The sequence below is a fragment of the Melanerpes formicivorus genome, unplaced genomic scaffold (assembly GCF_026170545.1).
Source record: "Melanerpes formicivorus ecotype bairdi unplaced genomic scaffold, bMelFor1.0.p_v2 SCAF_16, whole genome shotgun sequence".
Classification (NCBI taxonomy): domain Eukaryota; kingdom Metazoa; phylum Chordata; class Aves; order Piciformes; family Picidae; genus Melanerpes; species Melanerpes formicivorus.
This window is the reverse complement of record NW_027142368.1, coordinates 7,734,039-7,746,247: the sequence shown is the minus strand read 5'-3', so window position 1 is coordinate 7,746,247 and position 12,209 is coordinate 7,734,039. Positions and strand designations below refer to the sequence as shown.

At 37.1% G+C, this 12,209-nt stretch overlaps 1 long non-coding RNA gene across 1 annotated transcript; it reads left to right on the top strand.

Annotated features, from left to right (window-relative positions):
- The first annotated feature begins 3,380 nt into the window (after positions 1 to 3,380).
- On the top strand, positions 3,381 to 11,570 carry LOC137446201 (uncharacterized). Its single transcript, XR_010988581.1, has 4 exons — positions 3,381 to 3,440; positions 9,343 to 9,433; positions 10,240 to 10,321; positions 11,351 to 11,570. It is a non-coding gene; the product is annotated as an uncharacterized lncRNA (long non-coding RNA).
- The last annotated feature ends 639 nt before the right edge of the window (positions 11,571 to 12,209 follow it).

The window sequence follows — 12,209 nt, the reverse complement described above, 5'->3', positions numbered from 1 at the left end:
AACTGTCTTCTTTTTGGAAACTAATAATTTCTTCCTATTCTTTGTTCTTTCTGTCTTAATCAGTGTTTAATACTTGAATGGAGCTTCTCCTTATGCACAATAGGAATGAAGAGCCTTTGGAGAACAAACTCCTTGGACTTTGCAAACCAAGTACCATCAACTGTATCACCTATGTTATCTGTCCCCTGACGTCTCAGAAAAACGTAGCAAATAGGTGGAAACTTACTTCCTTCAATAGCTCATTAGAGAACTATTCACCTAGATACTAGATAGACTTTGAAAGAAATAATCATCATCTGTCTTACAGGAATAAGAGAAAAAGTACTGCAGATTTTTAGGCTTCTGATAAGGAATATTCTTTTTGGAGGCTTAGGGTTTTCTTATAGAGGAATAGAAAGTGGGGCATTCAAGAGCATTACATCAGAGTAAAAACAAGTAATAAAACCCACTACTGAGTTAAGGAATAGAACCTCAGAAGTGACTACAAACTCAAGACAGAAATCAGAGAGAATGGAACATTAAAGTAATTGTCCTTTTCAATCTGAATTGATGGTTAGGTTCAGTTTATTGTTCAACCAGAAATTCTAAAGAATCTGGGTGATTCTGCTTTACTGATTTAATGCTAAGTAAGACAGACATTCTTAAAGGACAACACTTGTCATATCAGTTTGTATAATTGTTCCATTTCCTGATCAACATTATCCCAGTCTTTTTAAAGATGAGATTTGGCCAGCTGTCCTGCAGCCAGTGGGCAGAGTAAATGCACAAAACTATCATTTAATTCAGCTGAAACATGGATTCTACAAATTCAAACTACTGAAGCAATTTTCCAGATAATACCTTCTTTGATCAGGTACTGCAGCCACATCTCAGGCAAGCCAACAACTTACATTAAAACACCTGGATTATGTTGGTAATTTATTCTCTTCTTTTAGGTAGCTAAAAAAGTCTTTAGTTTTGAGTGTGTTTTTTGTTTGGTTAGTTTTATTTAGTTGGGCCTGAATAACACACTGGTCTGTGTTGCAAGAATGTCTAACAAAAGTAAGGAACATTATTAATACTTCCAAAAGACTTTTGTTTCAGTTTACAAAAAGATAGACACTTAGAAAAAATTATCTAAGTAATACAAAAGAAACCCCACAGATGAAGTACTGGATTAGAGCCATAAGTTATTTCAGCAGCCAGTACAGCTCACCCAGTATGAGATTCAGAAATTTGTATGTAAGTCTTTGGTCCTTCATGGAACACTCCTGGTCTTAGAACTGATGAAACTAATATTTTAAAGAATAAACTTCAGGCAACTTATGACTTCTTTTTTTTTTTTTTTTTTTTTAATAAAGGTTGGTACTCATAAAAAATTAAGAATCTTACAGGCAGTTCCAACCATATTCCAGATGGTATGCATTTGAGTCACATGTGCATACTCTTTTGATGTGCATTAGCCACATTCCTTGTATTTTGTTCAGTGGAATACATACACTTTAAGGTTGTCAGCACAACAAATCATGTGCAACACCTTCCATCTTAAAATTGGTCAAGAGTGCAGAAGTACTGAGTTACAATATGGCAGTAAAGTTCACTTTAAATGCAGCCCCTTATGGCAGCCTGTCATCCAGAGGGTAGGCTTCTATCCTTTGCATCTTCCAAAAGAAGGCCAGAAAAGGATTTATGATTAGATTATAAGCCTTCCATATAAATATTGGCTTCAGTATGCTATGCCTGCATCAGTTACAGAGAAAAGTTCCTAGTTTACATTTTCACAACCCATGGCTCTAAAAAGCCATTTAAAGATACTATTAATCAAAACTTGCATTTCTCTGAGAACAAAAAAAACCAAATACTTCTCTTGATACACTTTCATGAAGCCACAAACCAAAACATCTCAGTGTTTGACACAGACAGGCATTAAGAAGTTCAACACAGTTTAGAACAAGCTTCAACACACAGAAATGAAGCAGAAATAAGTTCATGTTTCAGGCATGAAACTTGAACAGTTCATGAACGTGAACTCTTCAGATTCAACAGAGCTGACTTGTTATTTGCATCAGACCTAGAGCACCAAAATCGTAGCATTTACATCTAAATAATTAAGCATTTACATCTAAATAATTAAGTGTCTTTGTCTTCCTGAAAAATCAGCTTTTCCATTTGACACCATACCTAGCACAATAGGCAGCAGAGAGCCCAGATACACCAAAGGAACAGCAGCCTTTGAATACTGTCTATGGAGAAAGTAACTACCTATGGAAAAGCTTCCTGAAGTCTGCAATGGAATTTGGAGATCTTACATAAAAACAATGACCACTGCCCCATCGGATATTGCTATCAATAAAAACATGGCATAAGTGAGAGTTATTTGTATAAATGAAGAAAGGCCTGAGAAACCTAGGCTTGACTCTGGATGGTTCATACAAGTGAGTGAATTCTCAGTTACTGAGACAACCAAACCCATTTTGGGCACCAGCAAAGGGATTTAACAAATCAAATCAGATTTAAAGCATAAAGTAATGTTAACTTTTATAGATTTTCTGTATCATTTTGAGCCTAAAGAATTAAAAGTTGGTCAAAAAGAAATAGCCAAGGAAACTACTTTGGTACTTGTAATATGGAATACCAGTTGCACTGAGATTCTGGTTAGATGAAAAGCACTGGGCCACTGAATGTATTACTACAAAAAGCTGGAGCAAACCCAAATATTAGGATGTTAGAGGCAAACATTCATCTGGAATATTGCCATAACTGTGCAAAAACTCTGTATGACAACTTGAGGTGATTGAGAGTTGTTTGAAGCAGGAAGAATGTTGTTTCGTTGTACTCCTGTAGGTTAATGGCACAACAGGTAGAAATGAAATGGTGGTCCATAATTTGGAAGATTTCCAGTCTAGAAGCTGGCTTCAGATATGATTCTAGGCTCCAGTTGTAACATTATTTACAGCTTAATTTACAGCTTGAATTTTTATCAGCACAACACATACACAGAATCCACAGCTTCTTTAGGCCAAATAAAAGCTACAAAATGTATTTTGCAACAGGCACCCAGCAGTTCACTAAGCCACAGCTTTTACTCTGATGGTCACATGAAAGGATTACAGAAATGCTCAGGCTTTTTTGACTGAAGGACTGCAAGTGAGAATTTTTTTTTTAAATGTGCTCAAGTGGTTTCACCCTTCCTTGCATTGTCTTTTCTATTCAAGTTCAGAACTAAACAGGATTCACATTGTGATTACGGCTACCGCTTTGTTTGTTGCCAAATTCATACCAGATGTCAGAAGTATATCAAACTATTTATTCCTTTGTCAGTCCTACATAGGCTGCACATTAGGATAAAGAATTTTGTTTTATAAAATCACTTATGTTTACAGAGCTCAAGACAAGAAAGGGCACGAATTTCTATTTACCTCTGCTAATGCTAGCTCACAGTATGTCTGTCCAGTCACAAGGTAAGTCCTCACCAATTAGCAATACCACAAGATCAAAAGAAACAAATTACAAATTTTCTTGTGTAGGCATTTCGGTTTATCTTCATGTTCATTATAGTATTTGCATCATACATGCTAGAAAAGTCTCTTCTAAATTCCCTTCTGCCCTACAGAGAACTGCCATGAAAACCTTACTGCCTCCTGAGGTCTAGAAGAGAAAGTGAGAGCTCAAAGGTCTATTAGAATCCTTTGTGTTACTGAAATAACAAACACCACATGCATAAAGTCAACTGCAGAATAACTTTACTATGGAAACAACATGAGAAAAAGACATTTAGATGTATACATTTATGCACTAGATCAGTAGCACTAATAGGAGATGAGATCAGAAAGCATCAGTCCATAACTGGAAGGGATTTTAGAGGTTTTTAAGAATTCTTTTTTGCTTTTTTTTGGGAGGTTTTGGTGGGTTTTGTTTGGTTGTTGCTTTTGTTTGGGTTGTTTATTTATTTGTTTGTTTGTTTTAGCTACCTCAAAACAGTCAACTTAAGAGACACTGATTCAGTTCCTCAGGTTGCCATAGCTTTATGAAATTAAATGGCAATTTTGAAATTCAGCAGCCTGACCACCTATTATGAAATCTTGGAAGGTATCTAAGTAATTACTTTTCAGCCACTGAGATGGCATCCAGACATTTTAAAGGATACTATTGCTTATGTTTGCAACCTATATAGTTTTAAAAAGCTGCAAGATAACATAGGCTTAAGAGGAAGGTGCAATACTATGAATTTATACCACCTCTTCCTCCTTTGCACCTCTCAGTTGTCTGTTTTCAAGTACCCACTTTTATGGTGTTGGTTTTGTTATACAATTTCCTGTATAGGATTACATTCTATTGGCTTCTTGCCAAAAATATTCAGACAGAACACTGTAGCTGACATTTCTTCAGGCAACTGCAGCGTGACACCTACACACAGCACTGTGCTAAAACACAAATTTCACTGATCTTAAACATCTAATCGTGTTGAGGCTTAGATATGACTAGCAATGAACATAGGTCAGAACTGTTGGTTTAATGCCATCTTCACAGCAGGGACTCAGGTTAACCTCAACCATAAAACAGTGCTAACCACAACGGCTTTTTTCTATGCAGTAGGAAGAAGTGCAAAAATCTTCAGCTGAAATAAATCAGCATAGATCTTGTTGAAACCATAAAAGAACATGAGTCTCCATCAGCTAACTGTCTGAGATCTTGTATTTAATGTCCTGTTCATTAAAAGATCTAATTTGGTGTTACAGGATGAAATTTATTGCTTTACGATTAGACAAGTCCCTAGTGAATGTAAAAGGTGCCCCAGCTGGCTGTGTTTCCAACTGGCAAGGTAGCTGTAAGTTATTCCAAAGTCAGTTGTATAGGAGTTGTAGAAACCAATTCCCAGTTTAAAGCCAAGAATGTTCTGTCTGCTAATAAAGAAAACAAGACAAAGTTGAATTTTGCCATCAGCCTTCTAGTTACTAGCAACTGTTAAACAGACTAGAAAACCTGGTAAGGACAATTCACTAAGGCTAAGCAACTTGGATGATGTTTCTATCTAGGTGCTGATAAAGAAATGCAATATGGATCATGGATCCCTATTTGCAAAATGTGGAAACTGCAGCAGACACAGCTTCTCCGTGGCCACAGACATTTGGCTCAAGGCTCACGTTCCCCAACAAGTCCTGCCTCAACAATCTTCTTCTTTCACCAGGATGTTAGAAATTTTCCACTGCAAATGCTTCAGAAATAAAGTTTTTAACTTTGAGAATTAATGTTAGTTCTTGGTGGGTCAATAATACCATGAGAAAGTTGTGCCAAGTGGCAACAGCCCTTCTTCTTCCCGCATCTGGGCTTCTCAATTGAAGTACCTTAGAAACCAGATGATACAGAATCAAGATTCACATACTGACTTGCTTGGTAAACAAACCATACAAAGAACATTTTAAACTCTTGCAGTGGAAAGTAAAGAGCAAAGGGTAGACAAAAGGTGGAGGATTATGAGAAAATATAGGAAAACAACTCAACCTGTGAGCAAAGGGAAAAAACAAGGTGCAATAAAAATGTTACATTTAGTATTAATTGTCCACCAGTGACCCAAGATACCACTCTATGCTTGCTTTGTTTTTTCTCTCAAGGGAAGGACCACTGGAAGGACTAAATAGAAGCATCTAATTTGGTCTTTATTTTCTGGTGACATTCATTTATGCCCTGCTGTAAAAGAGTTGTGGAAAAAAAACAACCCAACCATGTTTCAGTATAATTCTCCTCTCCCCCACCCAGCTCAGGCATTTTCCACCAGTTTTAACTTAGATTCATCTATTGCATGGCAAGCATTATTTCATCAAAATGCTGTGGTCTGAAGATGACTCATCAGTCGAATAGTATTTCTGCAAAATATCTACAGAACTTGGTGATGCCAGGCTGTAGAACACACTGCTAGCTGTTAAAAGCAGTAATAATTCTAATTGCCATTTTGATGAGAGTAAAAGCAGGTAGGCATAATCTGGGAGTTAGCCTGGGGGTTTTGTTCAGCGGGACCTTCTGTTTGCACATTTCATCATTATCCATTTCTCTCAGTAGATCTGCTTTCACATTTTTAAGTGCATTCTGATCCATTCTGATAATCAAATGGCATTTAAAACACTCAGCATATAGCAACAAGGTGACTTTCATGTTTGGTATTAGGACATCTGTTAGTATCTGTTGCCAGTTTGTGGCAAACAAAAGAACTCACGAGACAAGGCAAGACTTCACCTATGGTGCTACCAACTGAGATTTGTTTCATTTTCCAAGAAAAATCAAACCAACATCATCCTGTCATTCCTCTACCATCTCAAAAGTTCAATTGCAAGGTCTTGTTTGAACACTTACAATTTAACCGTGTTTAAATCTTCAAGGGCAATATAAAGGGCAAAATAAAGGGCAAAGCCCCAGAGAAAACTGGAAAAGTAAGCCAGTCATTCAGGACTCCTTCTTCTTTCTTTTTTTCTTCTCCCCTTCCCCTTGTTTCCTTGTTGGTTTTTGTTATTTTCCTTAAAGGAAAACCACTTAATAGCTGTGACAAACACAAAAGGAGGAGTAAAAGTGAAGTGCCACAAGCCGACTTCATTAAAGTTGTTTTCCAGTTCTCCATGCCCCGTCAAAGAACCCAGAAATATCTCTACAATGCCAACACTGCTTCGTTATTTTTGTTTCATTTAAGTGAGGCAAAACCCATTACTCCATCAGCAAGAAAGAATCCTCTTTCTCATCTGATGTGTGAATATATGCAATGAAATTGCTTACATTTTGGCTAATGGACCAACATTTTATCATTAGCACTGTCAGAGTGAGACAAAATATCACTTTGGTGATCCACAGCTAGAGAACATTACTATTATGAACAATAGGAAGCAGAAAACATTTCAAACTAATTCATGTTTAGTGCAAGTAATACACTAATTAATTCAAATAGTTTTGTTTTTAAGAGGATGAGACCAAAACCTGGCTTAAAGAACTACATTATTCCTTTAAAGCCATTAACTTTAGCCAACATGCGGCACAAATACAATTAATAGATCATTAAGAAATATTAATTTCTCCCCTAGGACAATTCCAAGAAAAGAAGAAAAGCATTAGTCTCAAATCTGATTTTAAAGCCTTTGCCTAAAAACTAGGTCTGAGGTGTTTTTTTCTCCTCAAGCTTTTCTACATAAAAATTTCCTTTTCAATGGGAAAAGGCATTTTAACTAAAGAATAAATAGATTTTTAAAATTGAATTTTTACTTCTTTTTTTTTTTTTTTTAATTAACATCATGGTAACCCTAATAGCAATTACTATGCTAAGTGAAGACAAATTAAAGAGGGAAAAAAAAGGACAAAAGGAAGACCTTGCAAACTCTACAAGTGCAATTATCTACTTTCAGTCATTAAATATATGAAACACTGAAGTTGCTATGAAATGGTCCCTTCTAACTCGTGTTACTGGCAGTAGAAATCTAGAACCTCTATTGAAGTTTTGCTAGATGCCATTGCCAAAAGCTGCATTTTTTCCCTCCTGATAGCTAGATATTTAACAAAGCTAAAGGAAAATACAGATTGAGGCTAAAGGAGGCTTAATACCACTAATTCATGCATCAGTGCCATTGGGCTTTGCTGAGCATTTCACTAGATTGCTTCCTTTCTAGTAGGCTAACACAAGGAATCTGCATCAGAGACCAATAATTTCATTAACTGGTTGAATCTGGCTGGGTTGGAACATGAAACTTTTGGCAAGACTTTAAATTAGAGGGTGTATATTTACACAGCTTTCTAAGTGAAGCAGAGTTCGTTCATAAAGAAGCTTAATGGACAGTAAATGTAATTGCATCTATTAAAGAAAAAAATTTCCAAACATTTAGCTGACAGCTCAAGTATGAATAAATGGACTCTGCAATCACTAAGCTGAAATAAGTACTGTTCAGGAATCTAAGGTTACATATTTGTACCTCACTGTTTACAGGAGAAGTCTTCATATTATATCACTATCTTTCCCAGAGGGCGATTGCCACTGCCCACATGTAAACATGAAATCCATGTATACTGGTTGTAAACATTGCTGCTTTTTCTCTTCTAGTTGCAGCTGGAAAGTCTTTTTGTTTCAGACTAATAGGAGTGCCTGACAGTTTGAGAACTGCAAAATTGTTAAATCTCAGATTGCTCAGAAATACCAGGAACACTTTCAGATGAAGTCTACAGTGTTACAGATGGAAACCATGAGTCTCTTACCCTTTTACATACTATAATTCTTTTGAGACACTAAAGTAAACAAAACGAAATTGTTAAGCTGAGGATGGCATTAACCATATAAATAAACTACAGGTAACACAGGAAATTACAGGTAACACAGGACACTTGTAAAGCAGAATTGTGTGCTCACCACTTAGGCTGATGACTGCATTTACCATCAGTCCCCATCTGCTTGCCGTTACCACGTTATGCTCTGCTGAGTGCAGACCTGTGTTATACATCTGCTCAATTGCAGAACTATGGCAGCACACTGGGAGTTTTGTGCAAGGAGGCCAGCATCTTGGGAGAAGAACAGATGCCTCATCTGACTTCAAATGCTTGATGAATCAAATCTTTAAATGTTGCCCTATCAACATATCTCTCATGCTAGTGCTTTTAGTTATTCCCTACTAGCGTTCAGAGGCCAGACCATTGCATACAGCTGGTTTTCCTCATAAAGAAGATACTACATCACCCGTCTCTAGAAAGGCAAGAGACAGAAGGTGTCCCTGCTTCCAAAAGATTTCTATCCCCAAGAACCATCACTGCAGTGTTGTGCTGCTGCTTTACGTAAATTTCAGGCAAGCTTAACTCTTCACAAGATAGCTGTAGCTGACAATTCTAAAACCAACATGGGCTTCTCCCTTATCCTTCCCTCCCACTCCAAATTAATCATTTGGAATACTTAACTATTATACGTCATGGAATACCTAGATATTATACATTATACCTATGTATTATACATCATGCATACTTCAGTCATCACCAAATCATCAGCAGGCAACACGCAATGAATTCACTGTAAACACAGTACACCACAGTGAAATGGTTTCACTTCCTCCAGGCCAGGAAAACCTATGAAAAGATGGAAAGATTTTGTCTTTGAAACAATTAAATGTGGAGAAAGTTATTACTTAGCAGGCAATAATTAAAAGACAATTACACATTGACAAGCAAGATGACAGCGTTTCATTGATGGTTTTATATAAAAATGAAGACAGAACACAAAGAATTTCTCCATTATCACTTTAGTGCTAGACTTATCACCCTTTCGTTAACAGACGTTTTCTTCGGTAAATTTTATATGTGAAAAATCTTATGTTCTGAAGTTACTAAAGGCTGCTTTTCTACCACTTGCAGATTAAGTTCAACTGATTGTTGGGCAGATGGTGAGAAAGACAGTACATAATGTGTTCATGATCCCACTGACACAGATTACACTCTTCAAGAGGTAATTGGAGCACTTTGATATACCATTTCTTCATCCAGGGCCATCACACAAGGAAGGTTCCTCAGTTTCACTGACACTTCCTCCCTAGTAAACTGTATTTCAATTATTATGTAAGTCTCTTAGCTTTTATTACAGTACATATGGAGCTGATCCTCTCCTGACATTTGAATAATCTGTCTTCACTTAGCAGGTGCATTCTCCTTTCAATTATTTATTTTTTTTAAATAGCCTCCTGAAAAAAAAATCAGGAGAACTGAAAGAGAATGAACTAGAATTATGTTGATGGACAGATGCATTATATTTAGCAGAGCCTAAGAATGGTGCCATACTGAAAAAAAAAAAAAATATTAAACCCACACTTACAGCAGAGTAAGCAAATCAAGTGAGAACATCCATGCATTTCATTTTCAGGTCAGCCCACAGCTGCCATACTCTGCTCCTTCTTGTGCTAATGGTAATAGTCTAAGAGTTGAAGCAACCTTTGTATCATTCACTACTCCAGCTGGAACCCAACTTCTGGTTGCAGAGATCTCTTTAAGCCATAGTAATGGAAGTACATGACTGCCTCAGAGGAACACAACAACTATCAGACAGATGCTCTTCCACAGAGTGAAATGGATTCTATCACAGGCAGCTAATGTGCATTCTTCAGGATCTTAGAAGCATTTGGTGTTTTTTTTCTGTCGCAGAAATTTCAAGAAGCTAATAACAAATGTAGCCTGCATCCTGATAGAGCATGCTTGACTTGTCAATTAGTTGTGAGGCTTCTCATTTAAAATACAACTCATTGTGTAATCCTTCTGCAGGTCCTCTGCAAATGGATGGTTCAGGCTGACAAAAGAAGCCCACAGGCTTAGAAAGCCCTCCAGAAAGATGAGCTTAGCTGGGGTAAGGAAATATACCAGTTTTATACACATCTGAGCCAACTTGATGAGATTCATTTCAAATAACCTCACGTTCAGCTTTATGACAACCTGTGACCTCCAGGCTTTGGATCAGTAGGTGGTTCAAGTAGACTGAGTAAGGAGAAAAATCCATAAATTATTTGATTTTTCTAGCTCAGGGCTTTGGCCATGTGCCTAGTGAGCTCTCTATTATTTTAAGTCATTCAGTTAAAGGAATGAAAATATCCCCTATTAATAAGATAAGAGCTAGATGTTTAAGTGCCAGTTTACAGTATTAGGAAGGACAGCATATCACCAATTTGCTGACAGAAGAATCACTGGAAATCAGCCTCTGCCCCTCCTTTGAACACAATCAAGATTATCACATGGATGCCCAAAGCCATGAGACTGAGACTGCACTCTTGCAAGAATATTTGGGCTCAAAAATATTCACTTCCTGAACAAGTTGAGGGCTTGACTGTATCTGTACTATTAGCCAAACTGAGGCGAGTGGATTCCGTTTTTCAAGACAAGGACACTACATGTGTGGTGACCCGCAGTAGCAGCCCTTACACATGGTGGCCAGGTTACTAAGAACTTGGTCAACAGCAGGAACCTCTCATAGGGAATCCTGGAATTTTTTATGCTCAGTATTATGTACCAGCATTAGGAGTTAAAAAAAAAAAAAAATCAGACATCCAGCATACTGCAGACTTTCCTTCTCTCAACTTTGCACCGTCTACCTTTGCAAGACAACCACTGGACCCTTCCTACAGTCTCTGCCTCTCTATTTGGCACCAGATTTCATGTGACTGAACAGTGTACTTCTAGTTCAATGCCATATATTAATTGGATGCTAGCAGCAACATGGGCTTCTTTCTCTTCAAGTGTGGGCACAACTCATCTGGTAAGTGTAGCAGCAGTATCCCCAAAACAGACTCCTAGAGATGTTGGGCTGTTCTTAGATACAATGTTTGACACTCATGCGTCATGACTTGCTTTATCAGTATGCCTCTTGTCATCTATTTCACAGGTATGTGAATCATGTAATCATACCAGAAAATCCATCTTTTAAGAGGATGAAGTCAATGCAGAACAAGAAGACCACAAAACTCGGAGATTTCAGTGCCCCAGGAAAGCCAAAACAAGACAGCTATTTAGGCAAGACAAGAGTAAGACTCAGTTCTGAAAATGTAAGGTTTATGCTATGATTTAGCTAAAACTAAGAACAAAGGACCTGAATGTTAACCACATTTTCATTACTATAGGATATTATTATCTGAAATAGATGAGCAAAATAGCATGTGCATTCTGTATAAGGTGTCGTTAGCTGACAAAGGTAAAACACAGTTGCAGTTGAAACTGCTATTTGAATAGTTAGCATTGGTTATGGAAAACATGCAGGTACATGTAGAAAAGTCTATTTAAGAATTCTTGTTTTAAGAGTGAAGATTTCTAACCATGACATTCTCCATGCTGTTTGGCAACTCCAGTTTCCCCTCATGAAGAAAAGCTTTGCTTCACCTCCTGCTAAAAAGTTCCCCCAAGATATGTTAATTTTTCTTTTCTGTATTATCTATTTTATCGCCACAGTTGCCTTATCTGCTTTTTCCTCAAGGACTGATGCAGTTGCAAGTACTGTTCTGCATCCCATGATAGATTTTATTAATGTCATCAAACACTGTTTTATGCTTTGCCTTGTTATTAAGTTCTGTGGGAGCAGCGGATATTGCATTCCTTTGTGCAAGTTCTGTAATTTTTCTGAGTTTTGATAAAGCCATTAATCACAACAGGACTATGCTAATCCAAACTACTCATGTCCAAGACAATTCTAACAATAAGTGCTCTTTTATAACCATTCTCCTTTACCTAATACTTACCTGTACAGATTT